At 35.7% G+C, this 26975-nt stretch overlaps 1 long non-coding RNA gene across 2 annotated transcripts; it reads left to right on the top strand.

The window, feature by feature from the left end:
- The first annotated feature begins 2942 nt into the window (after positions 1-2942).
- LOC135622228 (uncharacterized) lies at positions 2943-26575 on the top strand. Of its 2 annotated transcripts, none has more exons than XR_010491011.1 (5): positions 2943-3145; positions 5653-7203; positions 9070-9153; positions 17660-17719; positions 26196-26575. It is a non-coding gene; the product is annotated as an uncharacterized LOC135622228 (long non-coding RNA). The 2 variants fall into 2 exon arrangements; XR_010491010.1 differs by lacking the exon at positions 2943-3145 and adding an exon at positions 3724-3962.
- Positions 26576-26975: the final 400 nt, after the last annotated feature.

Below are 26975 nucleotides of genomic sequence, written 5' to 3' on the forward strand. Positions count from 1 at the left end.
AACCCTAAACCCTAAACCCTAAACCCTAAACCCTAAACCCTAAACCCTAAACCCTAAACCCTAAACCCTAAACCCTAAACCCTAAACCCTAAACCCTAAACCCTAAACCCTAAACCCTAAACCCTAAACCCTAAACCCTAAACCCTAAACCCTAAACCCTAAACCCTAAACCCTAAACCCTAAACCCTAAACCCTAAACCCTAAACCCTAAACCCTAAACCCTAAACCCTAAACCCTAAACCCTAAACCCTAAACCCTAAACCCTAAACCCTAAACCCTAAACCCTAAACCCTAAACCCTAAACCCTAAACCCTAAACCCTAAACCCTAAACCCTAAACCCTAAACCCTAAACCCTAAACCCTAAACCCTAAACCCTAAACCCTAAACCCTAAACCCTAAACCCTAAACCCTAAACCCTAAACCCTAAACCCTAAACCCTAAACCCTAAACCCTAAACCCTAAACCCTAAACCCTAAACCCTAAACCCTAAACCCTAAACCCTAAACCCTAAACCCTAAACCCTAAACCCTAAACCCTAAACCCTAAACCCTAAACCCTAAACCCTAAACCCTAAACCCTAAACCCTAAACCCTAAACCCTAAACCCTAAACCCTAAACCCTAAACCCTAAACCCTAAACCCTAAACCCTAAACCCTAAACCCTAAACCCTAAACCCTAAACCCTAAACCCTAAACCCTAAACCCTAAACCCTAAACCCTAAACCCTAAACCCTAAACCCTAAACCCTAAACCCTAAACCCTAAACCCTAAACCCTAAACCCTAAACCCTAAACCCTAAACCCTAAACCCTAAACCCTAAACCCTAAACCCTAAACCCTAAACCCTAAACCCTAAACCCTAAACCCTAAACCCTAAACCCTAAACCCTAAACCCTAAACCCTAAACCCTAAACCCTAAACCCTAAACCCTAAACCCTAAACCCTAAACCCTAAACCCTAAACCCTAAACCCTAAACCCTAAACCCTAAACCCTAAACCCTAAACCCTAAACCCTAAACCCTAAACCCTAAACCCTAAACCCTAAACCCTAAACCCTAAACCCTAAACCCTAAACCCTAAACCCTAAACCCTAAACCCTAAACCCTAAACCCTAAACCCTAAACCCTAAACCCTAAACCCTAAACCCTAAACCCTAAACCCTAAACCCTAAACCCTAAACCCTAAACCCTAAACCCTAAACCCTAAACCCTAAACCCTAAACCCTAAACCCTAAACCCTAAACCCTAAACCCTAAACCCTAAACCCTAAACCCTAAACCCTAAACCCTAAACCCTAAACCCTAAACCCTAAACCCTAAACCCTAAACCCTAAACCCTAAACCCTAAACCCTAAACCCTAAACCCTAAACCCTAAACCCTAAACCCTAAACCCTAAACCCTAAACCCTAAACCCTAAACCCTAAACCCTAAACCCTAAACCCTAAACCCTAAACCCTAAACCCTAAACCCTAAACCCTAAACCCTAAACCCTAAACCCTAAACCCTAAACCCTAAACCCTAAACCCTAAACCCTAAACCCTAAACCCTAAACCCTAAACCCTAAACCCTAAACCCTAAACCCTAAACCCTAAACCCTAAACCCTAAACCCTAAACCCTAAACCCTAAACCCTAAACCCTAAACCCTAAACCCTAAACCCTAAACCCTAAACCCTAAACCCTAAACCCTAAACCCTAAACCCTAAACCCTAAACCCTAAACCCTAAACCCTAAACCCTAAACCCTAAACCCTAAACCCTAAACCCTAAACCCTAAACCCTAAACCCTAAACCCTAAACCCTAAACCCTAAACCCTAAACCCTAAACCCTAAACCCTAAACCCTAAACCCTAAACCCTAAACCCTAAACCCTAAACCCTAAACCCTAAACCCTAAACCCTAAACCCTAAACCCTAAACCCTAAACCCTAAACCCTAAACCCTAAACCCTAAACCCTAAACCCTAAACCCTAAACCCTAAACCCTAAACCCTAAACCCTAAACCCTAAACCCTAAACCCTAAACCCTAAACCCTAAACCCTAAACCCTAAACCCTAAACCCTAAACCCTAAACCCTAAACCCTAAACCCTAAACCCTAAACCCTAAACCCTAAACCCTAAACCCTAAACCCTAAACCCTAAACCCTAAACCCTAAACCCTAAACCCTAAACCCTAAACCCTAAACCCTAAACCCTAAACCCTAAACCCTAAACCCTAAACCCTAAACCCTAAACCCTAAACCCTAAACCCTAAACCCTAAACCCTAAACCCTAAACCCTAAACCCTAAACCCTAAACCCTAAACCCTAAACCCTAAACCCTAAACCCTAAACCCTAAACCCTAAACCCTAAACCCTAAACCCTAAACCCTAAACCCTAAACCCTAAACCCTAAACCCTAAACCCTAAACCCTAAACCCTAAACCCTAAACCCTAAACCCTAAACCCTAAACCCTAAACCCTAAACCCTAAACCCTAAACCCTAAACCCTAAACCCTAAACCCTAAACCCTAAACCCTAAACCCTAAACCCTAAACCCTAAACCCTAAACCCTAAACCCTAAACCCTAAACCCTAAACCCTAAACCCTAAACCCTAAACCCTAAACCCTAAACCCTAAACCCTAAACCCTAAAAACCCTAAAAACCCTAAACCCTAAACCCTAAACCCTAAACCCTAAACCCTAAACCCTAAACCCTAAACCCTAAACCCTAAACCCTAAACCCTAAACCCTAAACCCTAAACCCTTATTATTATTTTATTACGAATGTGTCCTTCGCCAATTATTTTAAATCTTAATAATTTATATTATTTAGTTATATTTATTTTTCCGTTTGAAATATGATGTCATGGCTAGGAGGGCCTCCATTGCGCGGGGGTGGGGCCCAATGGAGTGTATATCCTTTGAACCAAATTTGAATATGGACTGCATAAAATCCCGCCCCTTACCCACCGCACAATGCACACCGGGTCACCCATGCCCTAAACCCAGCGACTCTTTCTCCCGAGCGACAACTGCGGCTTTTCCTCGGCGAGCTGCTGTCTTCCTCTCCATCGGCGAACAGCGGAAGCAACGGCGGTGTCTTCCTCCGGGGTGTTCTTGTTGCTGCTGCGTCTTCCTCTCCATAGGCGAAACGGCGTCTCCGCCCCCCGGTATCTCTCTCTTTCCTTCCTCTTCCTCCTTCGCCGTTGCAGCCCCCCCTACCCCGAGCCATCCTCCCTCCCCCACCCTCTTCCACCGTCGCAGCTACCCTCCTTCCCCGACACCATCCTCCCCCTCCCTTCTCCCTCATTACCCTTTAACTTTTTCTCGCTGCTCCTCCCTTCCCCGACACCATCCTCCCCTTCCCTTCTCCTCCCTCCTTCTTCCCCCTTCGTCGCGGTTCCTCCCCGTTCCCCGACACCATCCTCCCCTCCCGTACCGATCCGGGACCACTGCTCCTCCTCCCTCTTCCATCCCTCTTCCTCCCCCCTTAGCCGAGAGAGATGGTTACTGATGATGAAAATCTCGATATTCTAGGTTATGGTATGCGATCTTGGAAATTGTTGGTTTTAATCTTGATAGAGTCGGTTATTTTTTATATTCTCTGATTCCAGGTAGAATGTTAGTTATTGGGTTTGCTGATCATCTTCTTGACACGATAAATTTTGAACTTCTGACATGTTTGTATTTTTTATAAAATATCTTATTTCTTTTTCTCTTTATTGCTCGTGTTTTCTGGAGGAAAGGAAAGTTATATAGTGTAGTAGGGCTAGTAGATAATCTTCTCTATTGGTGAACAAATAATTTAGTGTAGTATTACTTATTGATAATTTGGTGAATAAATAATATGTTGGAAGTCCCTGTGGTAGCTCATAGTTCTTTTTAAAAGAACTAAAACCCTAAACCTCTCGCTGCGGCGTTTTCCTCGGTGAACGGCGGCTGCCGCGTCTTCCTCTCCATCGGCGAAACAGCGTCTCCGCCCCCCCGGTATCTCTCTCTTTCTCTTCCTCTTCCTCCTTTGCCGTTGCAGCCCCCCCTTCCCCGATCCATCCTCTCTCTCCCTCCCTCTTCCACTGTCGCAGCTCCCCTCCTTCCGCGACACCTTCCTCCCCCTCCCTTCTCCTCCCTCTTTACCCTTTACCCCTCTTTCGCTTCTCCTCCCTTCCCCAACACCATCCTCCCATTCCCTTCTCCTCCCTCCTTCCCCCTTCGTCGGGGTTCCTCCCCCTTCTCCGACACCATCTTCCCCTCCTCTTCCCCTCCGGGACCACAGCTCCTCCCCCCTCTTCCATCCCTTCCTGGCAGCGGCGTCCCACCGCGCCCCTACCACCCCTCCACCCCACGGGGGGCGTCCCCTTCCTCCCCCGTTTAGGGTTTAGGGTTTAGGGTTTTAGGGTTTTAGGGTTTAGGGTTTAAAATCTCGATATTGTAGGTTATTGTATCTAGAACTAGAAGCTTCACTCGGTAAAGAATAAAGTCAGGGTAGAATTCAGGTAAACAGCAGGATCAGTATCTCAAGCCGAAGCCCAAGATAATAAAGACCTTGGCAATTGGTGTTTTTAATCATGAGAGTAGGTTATTTTTTATATTCTCTGATTCCAGGTGGAATGTTAGTTATTGGGTTTGCTGATCATCTTTTTGACACCATCAATTTTTACTTCTCACATGTTTGTATTTTTTTATAAAATATGTCTGATTTCTTTTTATTTTTATTGCTCGTGTTTTCTGGAGGAAAGGAAAGTTATATAGTGTAGTAGGGCTATTGGATAATCTTCTCTTTTGGTGAAAAATAATTTAGTGTAGTATTGCTTATTGATAATTTGGTGAATAAATAATAAGTTGGAAGTCCCTGTGGTAGCTCATAGTTCTTTTTAACAGAACTAAAACCATAGGAAGTTTGTATATTAAAGGAATTATCTGATTTTAACTGAGATTTATGTTTCTTTTTCTGAATACTTAAATTGCCCGTCTTTTACTCATTGGTGCATCTGACATCTTTGACCCATGTTTTATTTGAGATATTGGTGGTGCAACATAGAAAGGCCATACTGTTTATCATCTAGCTTTCAGTTCAAAAGAGAACGTACAGTGTCTAACATGCATCTCTTGTCATAACATTGATGAAGTGACTGCATGCACCGAAATAGAGGCTATCAAGCATCTTTATGTTCAATAGTAGGGTATATCTCAAACATTAAAATGTCATTGTGTCATTCACTCCTCTAGAAAAGGTACGGATGATGATCTCAATTTTAAAGCCTTTGGCTCTCATCACTGAATGCTAAAGGCTTGTGAAGATTGCCCTTGTATTGAGGGCAATCTTCACCTTGTATTAAGATTAATCTCAATTTTAAAGTCATTTGTATTAAGGGATTGCCCATTTATGATTTTTTTACCATACAAGTCCTTGGTTAGGTTAGTACATACTACTTGCATGAAATGGCATGAGCTGCATGTTGCCTTGTGCACTGTAGACTGATTGGTAAGGATGCACAAGCAGACCTTCAATGACTTATACATCCCAGATATAAGGCGAGGATCATTGAATTTTTCTCAAAGGTTAATTTGTTTTATGAAACCAGTACGACATTCTTTTACTTTTGTTGAAGTTGGCATTTCTTTATTTCTTCATTAGTTTAAATATTTGGTAATTTTTTTATGTTTGTTATCTTTCCAGAGTGGGATTACCAAGCAGTAGGGAGTTATTTGATGCTAAATTGGAGAATAAAACTTACAGGATTATTACTCGAGTTTAGGAAAGATTCCCAAAAAACATTGCTACCAGTTGTCCAAAAGCCTGATGGGAAGAAAAATTTGATGGTTTGTGATCAGATTTCTGTAAACAATTTCTGCTGCTAAATAGATCTCTAGGTCTTTGTTTATCTGTTATATCTCCACTGACTACTCTATGTTATATTTGATATTACTGATTCTGAGGTATCAAATTTAGTTTAATATTTAATTTTTAAAGAAGAATGGAGTGATTTGCTTAATAAAGCTCCAACAAGTCACATATGTCGTACCTGGTACTGAAGACTTTGACCACACTGATATCTCTGAATTTGTTCAGAAAGCTCCGGGTCTCTTAGTAAGTTTCAGAAAATTAGAACTTGGAGACAGTGACAGTGACAGCTGAGGAATTAGATGTGGTACCTATTTTGCAGAATCAACTTTCCATGCTTGAACACTGCTAATCTTTCATTTTCTTCAGATTATATATGACAGCAAGGAATCTCTTGAAAGCTACTGTTCCCATCTCTTGTTGTCTAGACATGACATATATTTTAATGTGGTTGATGGCAAGGGATATTCTTCTCTATACGGTCTTCGATGACGATGGCTTGATTTAGCTTGCTTCCATCCTTATTGTCATCGTTCCGTCGTAAGTTATTGATCCTTGGTCCAAAGATGGTTTGGTACAGGGATTCTTTGGGAAAGATTCTTTTGGTCTATTTCGTGACCGCCCCTTCCTCGACGATGGTGGAAAACTTGCCGTAGACACCATCATCAGCATAGATTCCTTGGTAGAGGCTAAAAATGAAGGTGCCAATTGACAAGGAGGGTTTTCTATAGTTGCATCGATGGTGATCTCATGTTTTTGCTTGTTTCCTATCCTACGGTGGCCATTCTATTGCAAATTCTTGATCCTTGGTGCAGAGAAGTGTCAGTTCATGGATTCTTTTGAATAGATTCTTTTGGTCACAGATTTTCATAGCAAGCTCTGCTGCTGCCTAGCTAGCAATGAAGATGGCAATTGACAAGGAGGTTTTTTTTCTCTCATTAGGCCAGTGATGCTTTGTCTTTCTTCCAGCCCTTTCATTGCTGTTGGATCACAGATTCTTGATCTCTTGGTCCAGAGGAGAAGAGTTGGTAGGTTGGTTCTTTGGGACATGGAGTGTTCCTTTGCCACATGATGGATTTCTGCCCATTGGCGAGGAAATCTTCTGTCAATTGCATAATTGCGTTGATAAAGGAACCTGAGGTGTAGTAGATTATTTGGTCATAGTGTGTTGCTATGATCCTGCTGTTTGTGCTTCTTATGGAATGAAGAAGAGATAATTGGATTGGTTGCCGATAAGTGGCTGAGAAAGTTTATTCATTAGTGTTTGATAAATCCAGCTAATCTGTTTGTAATATTATGATCAGCTTAGTGAGTGTGGGAAGTTCTTTATGGCAAGCCAAGGTAGGCACTGACCCCAGCCAGTAAATGAATGTGATATTTATTCAGGTAAGCATTGTTTTAATTGAAGCTTAATGGACTTTCGTAGATCTAATGCTTGAGTGAATATTCTTGTGCAATTTAGTTTTGTCTCCTTTCATTTTTTTTTATGGCAAGTAATAGAAGCTATATAATTGATTTGCATTTTCTTTCCATAATGCATTTTCTTTACTAATTCTGTTACATCTGTCATGTATACATGTCAATATGTCATCTTATATAAGACTTTTGGATGGCTCGACGAATATGCATTCATGAATCTAACATTTATATTTTCCCCTAAACCCTAAAATTATCAAATTCTGAATTACCCTGTTTTTCCCTCTCAGTTTTCAATCTTTCTTGAACTTTTTGCTATTTCCCTTTTCATTGTAAGTTTAATAATTAAGCTAGCATTTATTTTGTTAAATTTTCTTTTTGTGCCAAAAAAGTGGGAATCCAGCTTGCAATGTTGAAATTTTTTATTTTTCGAATTAATATTTTATGTTATTAATATTTAAATAATTTTGTATATAATTTTAATGATACTTAATAAATTTCTCCTACATTACTGTACTTATGATGATTATTTTTTTCTAATTTTTCAATTAGTATTATTTTTTTCCCATTACTGAACAATAATGGGCCTATTGTGAGTAGTAATGGCCTACCTCTAAACGGTAATGGGCTAGTCATTTACTATCGCCAACGTGGCCTAGTTATTATTTATATATTTTAGTAATATTTATATTTTGTACCAAATCTTGATGATAATACGATAAACCCTTCATGTTAATGTGACAAATCCCTTCGTCTCCATTGCTCTCTATGGCTCCCTCCCCTCGCCTCCTCCCAACTCCCCACAACTACCATCTTGAGCCTTTGCTGCTCAATCCGTAGACATTCTCATGATCGTCTCATTTGACCCTTTTCTACCCTTCCTCAAGATAAAGGATGTCTATCATCATCTTTGCATCTCGGGAAATCTATGGAAGAGCAGTTGTCAGATGAATCAACAAAGCCTAATTTCTCTTAAACAAGGAAGGAGATGGTATTTTCCCATCTTTAAGGATTTAGCATTTTTCTATGTCATCGTTGTTGACATTGTCAATATGTGGAATTATTTAATTCTTTATTTAATACAAAATCTGAAGTTCATATTCGTTGAGCCCTATAGGAGTTTCTTAGAACCTTATCTCTAGATCTTGTTTGATTTTGATGATTGTTTTATTGTATGCGGTCTCGGCAATTGATGTTGAAAAGCACCATCAATTTTAATTTCTCACATGCTTGCATATTATTTCAAATTATTTGCCGGATTGCTTATTTCTCTTTTGCTCATGCTTTCTGGAGGAAAGGAAAGTTATATAGTGTAGTAGGGCCAGTACGATAATCTCCTCTTTAGAATATGGTGTAATTTCTTTTCCTCTTATTTTTATTTCATTATGTTCTTGGTATCCGTCCTTTTAGGCTTTTGATGTCCGTGGTCACCTAGACAAATGATATTTAACATAATTATGTTTAAGCCAGAAGATGACATAGTCTACACAAGATTGACTTCTTAATATAGACAACAATTATTGGGCTTTTCATTGATGCTCAATTTATATTTATGATTGGGATAACAATAATTTGACGAAATAATAATTGTTTCATCTATTAATTATCAAGATTTTTTTGATTAAAATGTATAATAAGATCAAAGTTCAGAACACATTAGCTGGCTTTAAAGCAGCCGCAGATGGCCTCAAAATTCCTAAAAATATAGATTGGTTTGATGTTTGATGGTTGTTGGTTCGTGCCTTAATCAAAAGCTCGAAATAAAAGTTTACAAAGGTTTATAGCTATGAAATTTGGATTGAATTAAAAGATCCTCCTCTTTTGGTTCTATTGTAGGATCAAATGACAAGGATGACCTCTGGTATTAATTAGCATCAATGTCATCGTGGAAGGAGGTGGCATCTTTTATTACAATATGCAGTAAGCCAGCTCTGTTATCGACAAAAGACCTTGTCCTCTCCAAATTGGATTAGTTCTTCCTGAATAATGTCTTTTTAGCTTATATATTTTGAGATATTTTTGCAAAAGTGTATAATTTGGTAATTTTATCAAAAGCTGGTCTTTATGTTCTTTTAGAACTTCACTCATGTTTAATTATGTCCAAAATTTGCTGCTATTTTAACTTCGTATCCATAATTTAGAACTTTTTGTCTGTTATTTTTCCAAATTTGTTGTAGTCTACCTTTTAATACTCCATGAGTCTACAATCATGTTTTTGTATGGTAATTAAATTGGTATAACATAAGTGCCTTAACAAATTTGATTTGCAATGTTATATTGAGATTTAGCAAATTACATAGAAATCGATGAAAAATTTCTATGATATCATTTAGGGATCCAGGATGCATCTGGTCGTCTTGAGTAAAGAAGTACGAATGGCAGTGAAGTCGAATTTCTAAATTTTAGAGGATGGCTTAATGACATTTGGGATCGATTTTATGATGTGGTTTCGTTTAGATGAGTTGGCTTTGGATTTTATGAATCATTGAGTGTTGTGTCGTATGATTATAACTACCAAGTCTTATGAATTGTGGATTGTGGGTGTGAATTATGACTTGAATGATTTTTAGTGTCCTCAAATTTAGTTTGGATTTCGTATTACATTGTTGACTGAATTTTAATATTATGGATTTTAAGACAAGGTCAAACCTCCTGAATGTGATAAATCGGGGAGCGTGACAGAGGTGGTATCAGAGCATTATTTGAGGATCACTATAAGATAGTTGATACATTTGATTTGCAAAATTATATTTAGATTTAGTAAATTACTTAGAAATCGATGAAAAATTTCTTTGATATCCTTTAGGGATCTAGGATGCATCTGGTCGTCTTGAGGAATGAAGTACGAATGGCAGGGAAGTCGAATTTTTAAATTTTAGAGGATTGCTTATTGACATTTGGGATGGATTTTATGATGTGGTTTCGTTTAGATGAGTTGGCGTTGGATTTTATGAATCTTTGAGTGTTGTGTCGTATGATTATAACTACCAAGTCTTAGAATTGTGGATTATGGGTGTGAATTATGACCTGGATGATTTTTATTGTCCTCAAATTTAGTTTGGATTTCGTATTAGATTGTTGACTGAATTTTAATAATAAGGATTTTAAGACAAGGTTACACCTCCTGAATGTTATAAATCGGGGAGCGTGACAGAGGTGGTATCAGAGCATTTTTTGAGGATCACTATAAGATAGTTGATACATTTTATTTGCAAAATTATATTGAGATTTAGCAAATTACATAGAAATCGATGAAAAATTTCTTTGATATCTTTTAGGGATCTCGGATGCATCTGGTCACCTTGAGGAATGAAGTACGAATGGCAGTGAAGTCGAATTTTTAAATTTTTAAGGATGGCTTATTGACATTTGGGATGGATTTTATGATGTGGTTTCGTTTAGATGAGTTGGCTTTGGATTTTATGAATATTTGAGTGTTGTGTCGTACGAATATAACTACCAAGTCTTATGAATTGTGGATTATGGGTGTGAATTATGACATTAATGATTTTTATTGTCCTCAAATTTAGTTTGGATTTCGTATTAGATTGTTGACTGAATTTTAATAATATGGATTTTAAGACAAGGTTACACCTCCTGAATGTGATAAATCGGGGAGCGTGACAGAGGTGGTATCAGAGCATTATTTGAGAATCACTATAAGATAGTTGATACATTTGATTTGCAAAATTATATTTAGATTTAGTAAATTACTTAGAAATCGATGAAAATTTTCTTTGATATCCTTTAGGGATCTAGGATGCATCTGGTCGTCTTGAGGAATGAAGTACGAATGGCAGGGAAGTCGAATTTTTAAATTTTAGAAGATTGCTTATTGACATTTGGGATGGATTTTATGATGTGGTTTCGTTTAGATGAGTTGGCTTTGGATTTTATAAATCTTTGAGTGTTGTGTCGTATGATTATAACTACCAAGTCTTATGAATTGTGGATTGTGAGTGTGAATAATGACCTGGATGATTTTTAATGTCCTCAAATTTAGTTTGGATTTCGTATTACATTGTTGACTGAATTTTAATATTATGGATTTTAAGACAAGGTCAAACCTCCTGAATGTGATAAATCGGGGAGCGTGACAGAGGTGGTATCAGAGCATTATTTGAGGATCACTATAAGATAGTTGATACATTTTATTTGCAAAATTATATTGAGATTTAGTAAATTACATAGAAATCGATGAAAATTTTCTTTGATATCTTTTAGGGATCTAGGATGCATCTGGTCGTCTTGAGGAATGAAGTACGAATGGCAGGGAAGTCGAATTTTTAAATTTTAGAGGATGGCTTAATGACATTTGGGATCGATTTTATGATGTGGTTTCGTTCAGATGAGTTGGCTTTGGATTTTATGAATCTTTGAGTGTTGTGTCGTATGATTATAACTACCAAGTCTTATGAATTGTGGATTGTGGGTGTGAATTATGACTTGAATGATTTTTAGTGTCCTCAAATTTAGTTTGGAATTCGTATTACATTGTTGACTGAATTTTAATATTATGGATTTTAAGACAAGGTCAAACCTGCTGAATATGATAAATCGGGGAGCGTGACAGAGGTGGTATCAGAGCATTATTTGAGGATCACTATAAGATAGTTGATACATTTTATTTGCAAAATTATATTGAGATTTAGCAAATTACATAGAAATCGATGAAAAATTTCTATGATATCTTTTAGGGATCCAAGATGCATCTGGACGTCTTGTGGAAAGAAGTACGAATGGCAGTGAAGTTGAATTTTTAAATTTTAGAGGATGGCTTAATGACATTTGGGATCGATTTTATGATGTGGTTTCGTTCAGATGAGTTGGCTTTGGATTTTATGAATCTTTGAGTGTTGTGTCGTACGAATATAACTACCAAGTCTTATGAATTGTGGATTATGGGTGTGAATTATGACATTAATGATTTTTATTGTCCTCAAATTTAGTTTGGATTTCGTATTAGATTGTTGACTGAATTTTAATAATATGGATTTTAAGACAAGGTTACACCTCCTGAATGTGATAAATCGGGGAGCGTGACAGAGGTGGTATCAGAGCATTATTTGAGAATCACTATAAGATAGTTGATACATTTGATTTGCAAAATTATATTGAGATTTAGCAAATTACTTAGAAATCGATGAAAATTTTCTTTGATATCCTTTAGGGATCTCGGATGCATCTGGTCGTCTTGAGGAATGAAGTACGAATGGAAGGGAAGTCGAATTTTTAAATTTTAGAAGATTGCTTATTGACATTTGGGATGGATTTTATGATGTGGTTTCGTTTAGATGAGTTGGCATTGGATTTTATGAATCTTTGGGTGTTGTGTCGTATGATTATAACTACCAAGTCTTATGAATTGTGGATTGTGGGTGTGAATTATGACTTGAATGATTTTTAGTGTCCTCAAATTTAGTTTGGAATTCGTATTACATTGTTGACTGAATTTTAATATTATGGATTTTAAGACAAGGTCAAACCTGCTGAATATGATAAATCGGGGAGCGTGACAGAGGTGGTATCAGAGCATTATTTGAGGATCACTATAAGATAGTTGATACATTTGATTTGCAAAATTATATTGAGATTTAGCAAATTACATAGAAATCGATGAAAAATTTCTATGATATCTTTTAGGGATCCAGGATGCATCTGGACGTCTTGTGGAAAGAAGTACGAATGGCAGTGAAGTTGAATTTTTAAATTTTAGAGGATGGCTTAATGACATTTGGGATCGATTTTATGATGTGGTTTCGTTCAGATGAGTTGGCTTTGGATTTTATGAATCTTTGAGTGTTGTGTCGTATGATTATAACTACCAAGTCTTATGAATTGTGGATTGTGGGTGTGAATAATGACCTGGATGAATTTTAATGTCCTCAAATTTAGTTTCGATTTCGTATTACATTGTTGACTGTATTTTAATATTATGGATTTTAAGACAAGGTCAAACCTGCTGAATATGATAAATCGGGGAGCGTGACAGAGGTGGTATCAGAGCATTATTTGAGGATCACTATAAGATAGTTGATACATTTTATTTGCAAAATTATATTGAGATTTAGCAAATTACATAGAAATCGATGAAAAATTTCTATGATATCTTTTAGGAATCCAGGATGCATCTGGACGTCTTGTGGAAAGAAGTACGAATGGCAGTGAAGTTGAATTTTTAAATTTTAGAGGATGGCTTAATGACATTTGGGATCGATTTTATGATGTGGTTTCGTTCAGATGAGTTGGCTTTGGATTTTATGAATCTTTGAGTGTTGTGTCGTACGAATATAACTACCAAGTCTTATGAATTGTGGATTATGGGTGTGAATTATGACATTAATGATTTTTATTGTCCTCAAATTTAGTTTGGATTTCGTATTAGATTGTTGACTGAATTTTAATAATATGGATTTTAAGACAAGGTTACACCTCCTGAATGTGATAAATCGGGGAGCGTGACAGAGGTGGTATCAGAGCATTATTTGAGGATCACTATAAGATAGTTGATACATTTGATTTGCAAAATTATATTGAGATTTAGCAAATTACTTAGAAATCGTTGAAAAATTTCTTTGATATCCTTTAGGGATCTCGGATGCATCTGGTCGTCTTGAGGAATGAAGTACGAATGGAAGGGAAGTCGAATTTTTAAATTTTAGAAGATTGCTTATTGACATTTGGGATGGATTTTATGATGTGGTTTCGTTTAGATGAGTTGGCATTGGATTTTATGAATCTTTGAGTGTTGTGTCGTATGATTATAACTACCAAGTCTTATGAATTGTGGATTGTGGGTGTGAATAATGACCTGGATGATTTTTAATGTCCTCAAATTTAGTTTGGATTTCGTATTACATTGTTGACTGAATTTTAATATTATGGATTTTAAGACAAGGTCAAACCTCCTGAATGTGATAAATCGGGGAGCGTGACAGAGGTGGTATCAGAGCATTATTTGAGGATCACTATAAGATAGTTGATACATTTGATTTGCAAAATTATATTGAGATTTAGCAAATTACATAGAAATCGATTACAAATTTCTATGATATCTTTTAGGGATCCAGGATGCATCTGGACGTCTTGTGGAAAGAAGTACGAATGGCAGTGAAGTCGAATTTTTAAATTTTAGAGGATTGCTTATTGACATTTGGGATGGATTTTATGATGTGGTTTCGTTTAGATGAGTTGGCTTTGGATTTTATGAATCTTTGAGTGTTGTGTCGTATGATTATAACTACCAAGTCTTAGAATTGTGGATTATGGGTGTGAATTATGACCTGGATGATTTTTATTGTCCTCAAATTTAGTTTGGAATTCGTATTACATTGTTGACTGAATTTTAATATTATGGATTTTAAGACAAGGTCAAACCTGCTGAATATGATAAATCGGGGAGCGTGACAGAGGTGGTATCAGAGCATTATTTGAGGATCACTATAAGATAGTTGATACATTTTATTTGCAAAATTATATTGAGATTTAGCAAATTACATAGAAATCGATGAAAAATTTCTATGATATCTTTTAGGGATCCAGGATGCATCTGGACGTCTTGTGGAAAGAAGTACGAATGGCAGTGAAGTTGAATTTTTAAATTTTAGAGGATGGCTTAATGACATTTGGGATCGATTTTATGATGTGGTTTCGTTTAGATGAGTTGGCTTTGGATTTTATGAATCTTTGAGTGTTTTGTCGTATGATTATAACTACCAAGTCTTATGAATTGTGGATTGTGGGTGTGAATAATGACCTGGATGAATTTTAATGTCCTCAAATTTAGTTTGGATTTCGTATTACATTGTTGACTGTATTTTAATATTATGGATTTTAAGACAAGGTCAAACCTCCTGAATGTGATAAATCGGGGAGCGTGACAGAGGTGGTATCAGAGCATTATTTGAGGATCACTATAAGATAGTTGATACATTTTATTTGCAAAATTATATTGAGATTTAGTAAATTACATAGAAATCGATGAAAAATTTCTTTGATATCTTTTAGGGATCTAGGATGCATCTGGTCGTCTTGAGGAATGAAGTACGAATGGCAGGGAAGTCGAATTTTTAAATTTTAGAGGATGGCTTAATGACATTTGGGATCGATTTTATGATGTGGTTTCGTTCAGATGAGTTGGCTTTGGATTTTATGAATCTTTGAGTGTTGTGTCGTATGATTATAACTACCAAGTCTTATGAATTGTGGATTGTGGGTGTGAATTATGACTTGAATGATTTTTAGTGTCCTCAAATTTAGTTTGGAATTCGTATTACATTGTTGACTGAATTTTAATATTATGGATTTTAAGACAAGGTCAAACCTGCTGAATATGATAAATCGGGGAGCGTGACAGAGGTGGTATCAGAGCATTATTTGAGGATCACTATAAGATAGTTGATACATTTTATTTGCAAAATTATATTGAGATTTAGCAAATTACATAGAAATCGATGAAAAATTTCTATGATATCTTTTAGGGATCCAGGATGCATCTGGACGTCTTGTGGAAAGAAGTACGAATGGCAGTGAAGTTGAATTTTTAAATTTTAGAGGATGGCTTAATGACATTTGGGATCGATTTTATGAAGTGGTTTCGTTTAGATGAGTTGGCTTTGGATTTTATGAATCTTTGAGTGTTTTGTCGTATGATTATAACTACCAAGTCTTAGAATTGTGGATTATGGGTGTGAATTATGACCTGGATGATTTTTAATGTCCTCAAATTTAGTTTGGATTTCGTATTACATTGTTGACTGAATTTTAATATTAAGGATTTTAAGACAAGGTTACACCTCCTGAATGTTATAAATCGGGGAGCGTGACAGAGGTGGTATCAGAGCATTATTTGAGGATCACTATAAGATAGTTGATACATTTTATTTGCAAAATTATATTGAGATTTAGTAAATTACATAGAAATCGATGAAAAATTTCTATGATATCTTTTAGGGATCCAGGATGCATCTGGACGTCTTGTGGAAAGAAGTACGAATGGCAGTGAAGTTGAATTTTCAAATTTTAGAGGATGGCTTAATGACATTTGGGATCGATTTTATGAAGTGGTTTCGTTTAGATGAGTTGGCTTTGGATTTTATGAATCTTTGAGTGTTTTGTCGTATGATTATAACTACCAAGTCTTAGAATTGTGGATTATGGGTGTGAATTATGACCTGGATGATTTTTAATGTCCTCAAATTTAGTTTGGATTTCGTATTACATTGTTGACTGAATTTTAATATTAAGGATTTTAAGACAAGGTTACACCTCCTGAATGTTATAAATCGGGGAGCGTGACAGAGGTGGTATCAGAGCATTATTTGAGGATCACTATAAGATAGTTGATACATTTTATTTGCAAAATTATATTGAGATTTAGTAAATTACATAGAAATCGATGAAAAATTTCTTTGATATCTTTTAGGGATCCAGGATGCATCTTGACGTCTTGTGGAAAGAAGTACGAATGGCAGTGAAGTTGAATTTTTAAATTTTAGAGGATGGCTTAATGACATTTGGGATCGATTTTATGAAGTGGTTTCGTTTAGATGAGTTGGCTTTGGATTTTATGAATCTTTGAGTGTTTTGTCGTATGATTATAACTACCAAGTCTTAGAATTGTGGATTATGGGTGTGAATTATGACCTGGATGATTTTTAATGTCCTCAAATTTAGTTTGGATTTCGTATTACATTGTTGACTGAATTTTAATATTAAGGATTTTAAGACAAGGTTACACCTCCTGAATGTTATAAATCGGGGAGCGTGACAGAGGTGGTATCAGAGCATTATTTGAGGATCACTATAAGATAGTTGATACATTTTATTTGCAAAATTATATTGAGATTTAGTAAATTACATAGAAATCGATGAAAAATTTCTTTGATATCTTTTAGGGATCTAGGATGCATCTGGTCACCTTGAGGAATGAAGTACGAGTGGCAGTGAAGTCGAATTTTTAAATTTTTAAGGATGGCTTATTGACATTTGGGATGGATTTTATGATGTGGTTTCGTTTAGATGAGTTGGCTTTGGATTTTATGAATCTTTGTTGTGTCGTATGATTATAACTACCAAGTCTTATGAATTGTATGATCAAGATGTATGCCGATAAGGTCATCACCAGAAGGAAGAGGCCCATCAAGGAGCACCTCAACGATGGCACTATAATGGCCATTTTGGGCCATGTTGTTGAACGCCAAAAGGCTCGGCAGGGGACCCTATCGGACCTTTCTTGTTATCGCCAAGAAGTGGGAGACCGAAATCAGATTCTTTTTATGGAAGAAACTTCTCTTGATCCCCTTAGATTTTATCCTTAACCACTCTTGTATATAAGATTTTGGGTGTTTTTAATGTTTATAACTAGGCTTAGGGTTTTTTCTTTGGTTTTTTGTTCAGATTTTGATTTTGATTTTTTTTTTTGTAGGCATCAAGTGCCAGGCAAATCAGGTGTGGGTGATGATTTAGGTGTACACTATGTCTTGCGGTAAGCATCACGTCTTGAACTTGAGTGATTTTATTTGTTCTTTGTTTTCTTCTTTTTAACAACTATATTGTATGGCTTTCTCTTTCATGAGAAATTGGGTAACAACAAATTAATGGGACTTTTCAGAGTTTGATGTAAATGGATCTTGAAATTTTTTACTATGTTCCATATGATAATATTAATTACTCATTTGGTTGCATTCACTTGTTCACAAACATTGGTTTAGCAACAGTTCATTCTATAACATGACTAGCACTAATTTTGAGGTCATTTTATGTTCCACTCATCGTCATATAGTGGTGTAATGCTGGAATACTACCTGAAGGGTTCTAAATTCTAACAAAAGGATGTACTTATATCTGTTGTCTTAAATGCGAAGAAAATATGTGTTTGTCAATTTGTTGTAATATCATTCTATTTTCTAATTATCTAAGCACATTTATAGGTGGTGATGTTACAACTTCTACAAGGTCTTTCATGTTTTCCGTTTCCTAATTTGCTGGTAGTAAATTGTTTTGTTATTATAAGCTTTTGTACCATTTGTAAGAATTATTTACCAACTTATTCAATTAGTGCTACTCAAAGTTATCCTTATCTTAAATTATAATATTTGTTTATTTTGTGAAAAAAGAAGCGACACTATGCACATAACAATAGCAATAAAACTAATTGGACTGTATAGTCTCATGATTATGTCTGTCTCTTGAAATATTGCATAGTTCTCCACTTTGCTTTTTCTTAATCTATTTATGGAAGCTCATGCCAACCTTAAATCTGTATTTGGGTCTCACTACTACAGCCTTGTGGTTCACATGGGTTTAGAAAATGGTTGAGTGTTGTGTTCCTTTCAATTCATTCTCTCTCTCTAAAATTGATGGAGGAATTAGATTGTGATGAAGTTGGGAATTAAGGTTTCACACCAGCCTCTTGCAAATTGTAATTTTGAGTTAGATTGACATGCAATGTTTGTTAACTATTTAGACAAAGAAGACTTGCAAGTGTGGTTGGTACAAGACAATCAAGGTTATTTAGCTTGGACATGAAGGAGCTTTTGAGGGTCAACTAATCGATGATTTTTACATTCCTAAATTCACAAAAGTAGACAAGTCTTTATCATCTTAAAAAATGTTGAAGTTGCAATCTTCTATATTCATCAACATGCATTTGATGTAGATCATTATCTGCACATGTTAATTTATACCCGTGGATATATATATCATATACTTTATTTGACATGTAAAACCAAACAACAAGAATAGTGATTAAACTCGTAGGGTACTTTATGAAATTTTTTAATTAAAAAAATAAGGAGGTGGTACTTTCCATAACTTTGTAGAAGAATAAGTAGTTTTGCTGATTTGTTTATCTAGTGAGGATTAATATAGTCGAAGGGTCAGGCGCTAAAAGATACCAAAGTGCTAAAATACCCATGACATTAGTTGTGTGCTTAAGTGAAATTAGACACTCCCAAATATTAAATCTAAAATACATGATAAATTTAATCTTTTCCAAAACACTAGGAAGTGGCTGTGAGTTGTTATTAGTTGGCATGGGAAGAGGGAGGAGGTATGATAGAGGGTTGTCGGTTGGGACGGGTGATTGTGGGTTTATCGATTGGGAGGGGAAAAGGGGAAGAAGGACAAGGCATGAGATAGGGTTTTTCTTGATGGTGCTCTTAGCCTCTCTCAACATATTGAGGAGCTCAGGGAGAGTCACCTCAAGCTTGCTCATGTTTAAATTTATAATGAACTGAGAAAAGGAGTCTGGGAAGGTCTAAAGCATAAGATCTACACGCAGGTTATCCTCTAGGACCATTCCTAGACCCGTGAGCTTCTTTATCCACTCAATCATTTTACGCACATGGTTCTAAACCGGTATCCTCTAAGTCATCTTAGCGCTAAAGAGAATGAATCTTGCATTTATCTTTTTATGTTGTCTCTGTAACTCAGGAGTTATGAAGCTCAATATGTAATGCGGAGCAAGAGTGGAATCGTTTAAGTACCTCACGTAACAAGCGATCTCATCCTTACTTGCCCCTTCCTCAGGAGTGGGCATCATTGTGTCAAGGGTGTATGTGCTTTTCTCCATCATAAGAATGATTCTCTAGTTGCATAGCCAATCCATGTAATTTGGAGCAGTGAGGCGGTTGACATCATGTATGTCATGTAAGGGATTTAAAAGCGACATGCTTTTGACCAATAAAAAGATGTAGCAGAAAAATAAATATCTCGCAAAACACATAACTCCCTTCGATACGTGAATCAAAGACCCTCGGCATATCTCTAGTGGGGATCATGATCTAATCGGTGCCTTAATGTAACCTCACAGGACTCGACCAATCATAGTTAGCTCGAAATGGCATGCAACTTTGTCGATCATAACTCCTTATGATTCTTGTCCTATTCGGCCTTTGAAACATCATAGCCTGATTCGATGATATACCCTCGAGAGTCTCCCCTTACAAAGGCATTGTAAAATTTTACAAGAAAGAAAAGTTAAGCCTAGGGTTTATTGGACCTTTTGAGGTCATTGAGATGATTGGTTCTATTTCTTACAGGCTTTGCCTTGCAACCATCTTTATGTCACATCCATGATATATTTCATGTTTTAATGCTCAGAAGATATATATCATATTTCTCTCATGTCATTAAGTATGAGTTGATTGCAATCGAAAAAGACTTGTCTTACATAGAAGAGCCCACTCTGATCATTGATAAAAAAAGAGACAATCCTAAGAAATAGAGTCATGTCTCTCGTTAAAGTAATTTGGAAGCATCATTTACGATTGATAAGACGTGAGAACTAGAGGTAGAAATGAGGAAAGGTTATATCCTCATCTTTTCGTCGAATTATGTATGACAAATTTAGAGGACTAAATTTTATTTTAAGGATGGGAGAGTGTAATATCTCTAATTTTTGAAAATTTTGTAAGGGCTTATTTGTAATGTAAGGACCTGTTTATAAATATAAGGATTGTTTAATAATTCTTTTGTAATAAATAATTTTATATTATAAGCTTATTGCCACGGACCTAAATGTGAACCTTAGCAATTTGATATGATTTATGAAAAATTCATATTAAGTTTTAAAAAAAATAGAGGACATGTGTCACTTGCTAACCTTCAAATGGTGCTAGTTATGTTTGTTCAATGGACACGTAAGCTTCTTTCAGGCATGTTTGCTATCTTGCAATACTTGTGTTAGTCAAACCTAAGTAATTAGAGGTGAAATTAAACGAAAATTTACCAAATGAGAGAAACTTGCTGCAACCAAAGTAGGCTTGATAAGAGAAGAGAAGAGGAATTGAAGTAGAAGTTTTGCTTTGGCTTGATGTTTTGGATCCATTCCTCACATTTGGTAATCAAATGTTTCCAAGGCTAGTATTAAATGTTTTTGTTGTATAACTACACTTAGCGTCTAACTAAATGTTGATGGTAAATATGAATTTGTGTGTTTTGTAGAGGTTTTAAAGGACCTCTCATGTTTTGAATTTTGGAATGTTAAGTTTAATTTGTATAATTATACAAACTTGTGATAAATGTTTGTTTTGTGATTGTATGAATTCTCACACTTGTCGTTTTATGATGTAGTTATCGTTTAATTGAGTAGACTTTGGATTTTATGAATTATTGAGTGATGTGGTGTATAACTACATAGGCTTAAGAATTGTGGATTATGAGTGTCAATTATGACTTGATTTCTAGTGTCCTCAAATGTGGTTTAGATCCAGGATTATATTGTTGATTAAATTTTAATATTATGGATTTTAAGACAGGGTCACACCTCCTGAATGTGATCATTTGGGAGGCGTGATAGAGGTGGTAGCATAGCATGATTTGAGGATCACTGAGATATTTGATACATTTGATGTGCAAAATTATATTGAGGTTTAGTAATTATATAGTGATCGTTGAAAATTTTCTTTGATGTCTTTTAGGAATTTAGGATGATAAGGACTTCTGGTCCACTTGTTTCATCTTCCTCTGTTGAATCTATAGGGCCTTTCGATCTAGTGGGTCCCGTTGTCAGCTCTTCTCTCTCGTTTCAAGATGAGTCAGATTCGATGATATGCCCTCGAGGGTCTCCCTTTACAAAGGCATTATAAGATTTTAGAAGAAAGAAAAGTTAAGCCCAAGGTTTATTGGACATTTTGAGGTCATTGAGAGGATTAATTCTATTGCTTTCAGGCTTTGCCTTGAAATCAATTTTATGCCGCATCCATGATATATTTTATGTTTTAATGCTCAGAAAATATATACCAGATTTCTCTCATATCATCAAGTATGATTCGATTGTGAAAGTCTTATCTTAAATGGAAGAGCTCACTCAGACCATTGATAAGAAAGAGATCTTAAGAAATAGAATTATTCGTCTTGTTAAAGAAATTTGGAAGCATTATTTTACGGATGATACGACCTGGGAACTAGAAGAAGAAATGAAGAAAGGCTATCCTTATCTTTTTGTCGAGGGAGGTATGACAAATTTAGATGACTAAAATTTTCTTTTAAAGAGGGCAGGGTGAAATATCTCTCATTTTTTAAAATTTGTCACCTTCCAAATCCTTGTGTTAGCCAAACCTAAGTAATTTGAGGTGAAATTAATTGAAAATTACCAAATGAGAGAAACTTGCTACAACCATCGTAGGCTTGATAAGAGAAAAGAAAAGAAATTGAAATAGAAGTTTTGCTTTGGCTTGATGTCACATCCATGATATATTTCATGTTTTAATGCTCAAAAATACATACCAGATTCCTCTCATATCATTAAGTTTCAGTCGATTGCAATTGAAAAAGACTTAGTCTTACAAGGAAGAGCCCACTCAGACCATTGATAAGAAAGAGAAGATTCTACGAAATAGAATCATTCCTCTTGTTAAAGTAATTTGGAAGTATCATTTCACGGATGATACGACCTAGGAACTATAGGAAGAAATGAAGAAAGATTATCCCTGTCTGTTCGTCGAAGGTGGTATGGCAAATTTAGAGGTCTAAATTTTCCTTTTAAGAAGGGTAGAGTGTAATATCTCTCATTTTTAAAAATTTTATAGTGGCTTATTCATAATGTATTTATGACTTGAATGATTTTTAGTATCCTCAAATGTAGTTTGGATCATCGATTCTATTGTTAATTAATTTTTAATATTATATATTTTAAGACGGTCACACATCCCGAATGTGATAATTCGGGCAGCGTAACAGAGGAGGTATCGGAGTATGATTTGAGGATCACTGAGATATTTGACACATTTGATTTGTAAAATTATGTTGAGGTTTGGTAAATTATTTAGAGATCGATGGAAATTTTCTTAAAGGACTTTTAGGAATCTAGGACGACAAGGATATCTGGTCCTCTTGCTTCATTTTCTCATGGGTCCCATTGTCACCTTCATGCTTCCGCTGTGGCTCCTCATGTAATTGCATCATAATCACAGATACGCAGGCCGTAAAAATATTAATTAAATCAATAATCTTATGATTATTATAAGAAAATTAGGATTTGAATATTATGATAAAAAAGCAAGACTCAATGATATTGATGGACTCTATCTAGTTGCAATATGATCTAATTCAACAAATTTAAAAAGGACAACTATGAGATCCACATTTAATCTACTTGAGAAACAAAGTAGAAAAGGGTTTAAAGTCGAATTTTCAAATTTTAGAGGATGGCCTATTGAGATTTGAGATAAAGTATGTGTTCCAAAAGACCCAGATATCAAGAACCAAATCCTAAATGATTGTTATAATTTAATGTACACCATGCATCTCGGTAGCACTGAGATGTATAGAGATCTCTAAATTCATTATTTGTGGGAAGGGATGAAGAAGGAGATAGTAATGTATGATTCAAAGTGTTTGACTTGTCAGCAAAACAAAGCAGAACACCAGAGACTAGAGTTATGTTGCAACCATTAGATATTCTTGAATGGAAATGGAAATATGTTTCCATGGATTTTGTTTCAGGACTACCCAGAACCTCGAGAAAGCATGTTGTTATTTGGGTTATCAATGATCGGTTTACCAAACCTACAAATTTCCTATTGATAAATTTGACTTATTCTCTTGATAAGCTTGCAGATTTATATATCAATGAAATAGTAAGACTTCATGGTGTTCAAAAGAGATCATCTCTAATAGAGACTTCATAATTCTTTCAAGATTATGGAGAAGGTTACAAAAATATATTGCACTAAAGTCAAGTTTAGCACTGCTTGTCACTCTTAAACCGATGGTCAATCATAAAGAACCATTCAAACTCTTGAAGATTTGCTTAGAGCTTATATCATGGATTGGAAAGGTGATTGGTATTAAGATATGTCTCTTGTTGAATTCACTTAGAATAGTAGTTACCATTCGAGCATTCAAATGGCTCCTTATGAAGCTTTGTTTGGGTGAAGGTACAGAATACCTATATGTTGGGAGGAAGTTGGCGATAGAAAGTTGTTTGCACCAGACAATGTACAAGAGACTACTGAAAAGATTCGAGTTCTATTAATAAGTCTAAAGATTGCTCAAAGTCGCCATTAGAACTATGTTGACAATCGAAGACGAGATATTAAATTTCAAGTAGGTGATTTTCTATTCCTGAAGGTCTCCCCTTACAAAGGCAATGTAAGATTTTGGAAGAAAGAAAAGTTAAGCCTAAGGTTTATTGGACCTTTTGAGGTCATTGAGAGGATCGATTCTATTGCTTACAGGCTTTTCCTTGTAACCATCTTTATTTCACATCCATGATATATTTCATGTTTTATTACTCAGAAAATATATACCAGATTCCTCTCATATCTTCAAGTATGAGCCAGTTGCGATCGAAAAAGACTTGTCTTACATGGAGGAGCCTACTTAGGCCATTAATAAGAAAGAGAAGATCCTTATAAATAGCATCATTTTACGGATACGACATAGGAACTAGAGGAAGAAATGAAGAAAGGTTATCCTCATCTTTTCGTCGAAGGAGGTATTGAAAATTTCGAGGACTAAATTTTCTTTTATGTAGATGAGAGTGTAATATCTCTCATTTTTGAAAATTTTTTGAGTGCTTATTTGTAATGTAAGGACTTTTTTTAAAATATAAGGATTGTAGCTTGTTGACTGCACACTAGCAATTAGCAGTCCATTGCTTACAGCTTCATCAGATGCATAACATATGTATCACCTATGATCTATTTGCTGTATTTACTATAAGGTACTCTTTAGAGAAAAGTAATGAGGATAAACAAGCTCGTCCTGAACAGCCATATATTGGTGGAATAGCTTATGGCGGCTATGCACGAAAGATCATAATTTCCACTAATTCAAGCAAAATTTAGCTATTTCTCTGCATGCATGCTACACTTTTTAACTGGTTTTCAAGATTAACTTTCTTTTACCAAGTTTACAGTCATTTTTCTGATCAATAGCATTGCTACCTTGTATGTCTCAGAAATAGTTTCTTCCTAATTGGATTTTGGATCAACGTTCACGCATAGATCTGGTCAGTCAGGAATATATGTTTGTTGATTGGTTTCTTCTTCCTTTCTTCTTTTGATGAGTGTGGGGATTTAGAGATGTTCCCAAATTGCCATAAAATAATTCAAATCCATGGTCGAGTTGGTGAACAAACATGTATCATGATGCATAGTGTATTATATGGGACACTCAATATACATTCCAAGTAGATGTCTTCATTATATAATAGATTATTGGTCTAGATGATGTGGGTCGACATTTTTATTACGCTATGTATGGACCTTGGGTGATTGGGTTGTAATATACACACAACTAGGAAATAAGTAAGATGCTCATTTTTGTCCGAGTGTTACAATGACACAAGCTAAAATTTAGAAGCTGCAATATTGAACTAACTGATGAAATGGTATGTAGAAAAAAAAAAGGGTCACTTAGGCAAGCATACAGTTGCTACTTTACATTGTATGTTCACATTATCCCTGGCTTTACAGCAAAGCTTGTTAGGCATAGATTTTTTATCAGTGAATATTGAAATCGTCCCTTACTGATAGATAGCAAAGAGGTCTAAATGATAAATCACTTATTTCTTGCTGTTAACCACCTTTCTATGGCCTGTAGTATATGTACATGTTGAGCCAGTGTCTTGACTCCCGAGCATGTCCCGATTTTTTTATTTGTGATGATTACTGAATTGAACAATTAGCATTATATTCAGCTTCTCTATTCTAATATGTCATCGATGCAGAATGTCTCCTCTTAAGTTTATGGGATGTTTTATTTTTAGTTTAAATTCTCTTTAAGGTTTGCTATCAACAACGTTTGTTGTGTAATAAACTCCAAATTTTGCAAGTTTTTAAGTTTGGTCGAAAGGTTTAGATTCTGCATTGTAGTTGGGTTTCCATTTTAAGCAAAAAGAGAATAGCTTTTCAGCTTCTTGGTTTGGGGTTACTGGTTTAGGACTTGCACATTTTTCTTGGTTGTAGACTTTTCTGTTACGCAGAGTCATTACTAATGACAATGTGCTGCAGATTGTTGTAAAAATTTTGCACAAAATTCCCACCCAGCATGGTCTTGCACGCATAGAGGACCATCCGGAGTACCTAATGGAGGCAGTTAAAGAAGCTGTGACTTTAATAGGTCCTGTTAATGGCTATGCAGAGCTCAGATTTTGATGGTAACTGAGATTGGTTGTGAGATAAGTATATAATTTACAGGCATGACAGAGTATGCATGTCAGAACGGTCGTATGATGTGGTGTGCAGATGTTTATGGTGTTTTTGCTTATTGGAAGGGTTGAAGGAAAGCTAGTATTATTTTAGTTGACCGGACCCGTAGCGAGTCCGATCATCGATCGTCAGAATAAAGTTGCTCGACTCGGGCGATTTTGCGAAAATATATATATATACATATATTATTTTAGTCATCTTGTTATCTTCGCAGCATGAGGTAAGCTTACCCAACGGTTTTTTCACCCACGGTGGTATATATATATATATATATATATATATATATATATTCATTTATCTACGGTATAAATCAAAACATGTTATTTATTTTGGACACTTTCTGAGTTTTACGAGAAAATGTTTGATATCATGGACTATCTAGAATAATTAGAATTGCTTTTTGTTCAACACAAACTGTGAAGAACCGATCATTAAATTATATTAATCATTCATGTGTTCATTAAATAAATCAGTCACTCCTTATTTGATTTTTGGTTTTCAAATTTTGAGTTTAAATCTGTATGTCCGCTAAATCAAGGGACTCAAATCAAACTTCAAACAAAATTATATGATATATCTACG

This window comes from Musa acuminata, chromosome BXJ2-9, assembly GCF_036884655.1.
Source record: "Musa acuminata AAA Group cultivar baxijiao chromosome BXJ2-9, Cavendish_Baxijiao_AAA, whole genome shotgun sequence".
NCBI classification, from domain to species: Eukaryota; Viridiplantae; Streptophyta; class Magnoliopsida; order Zingiberales; family Musaceae; genus Musa; species Musa acuminata.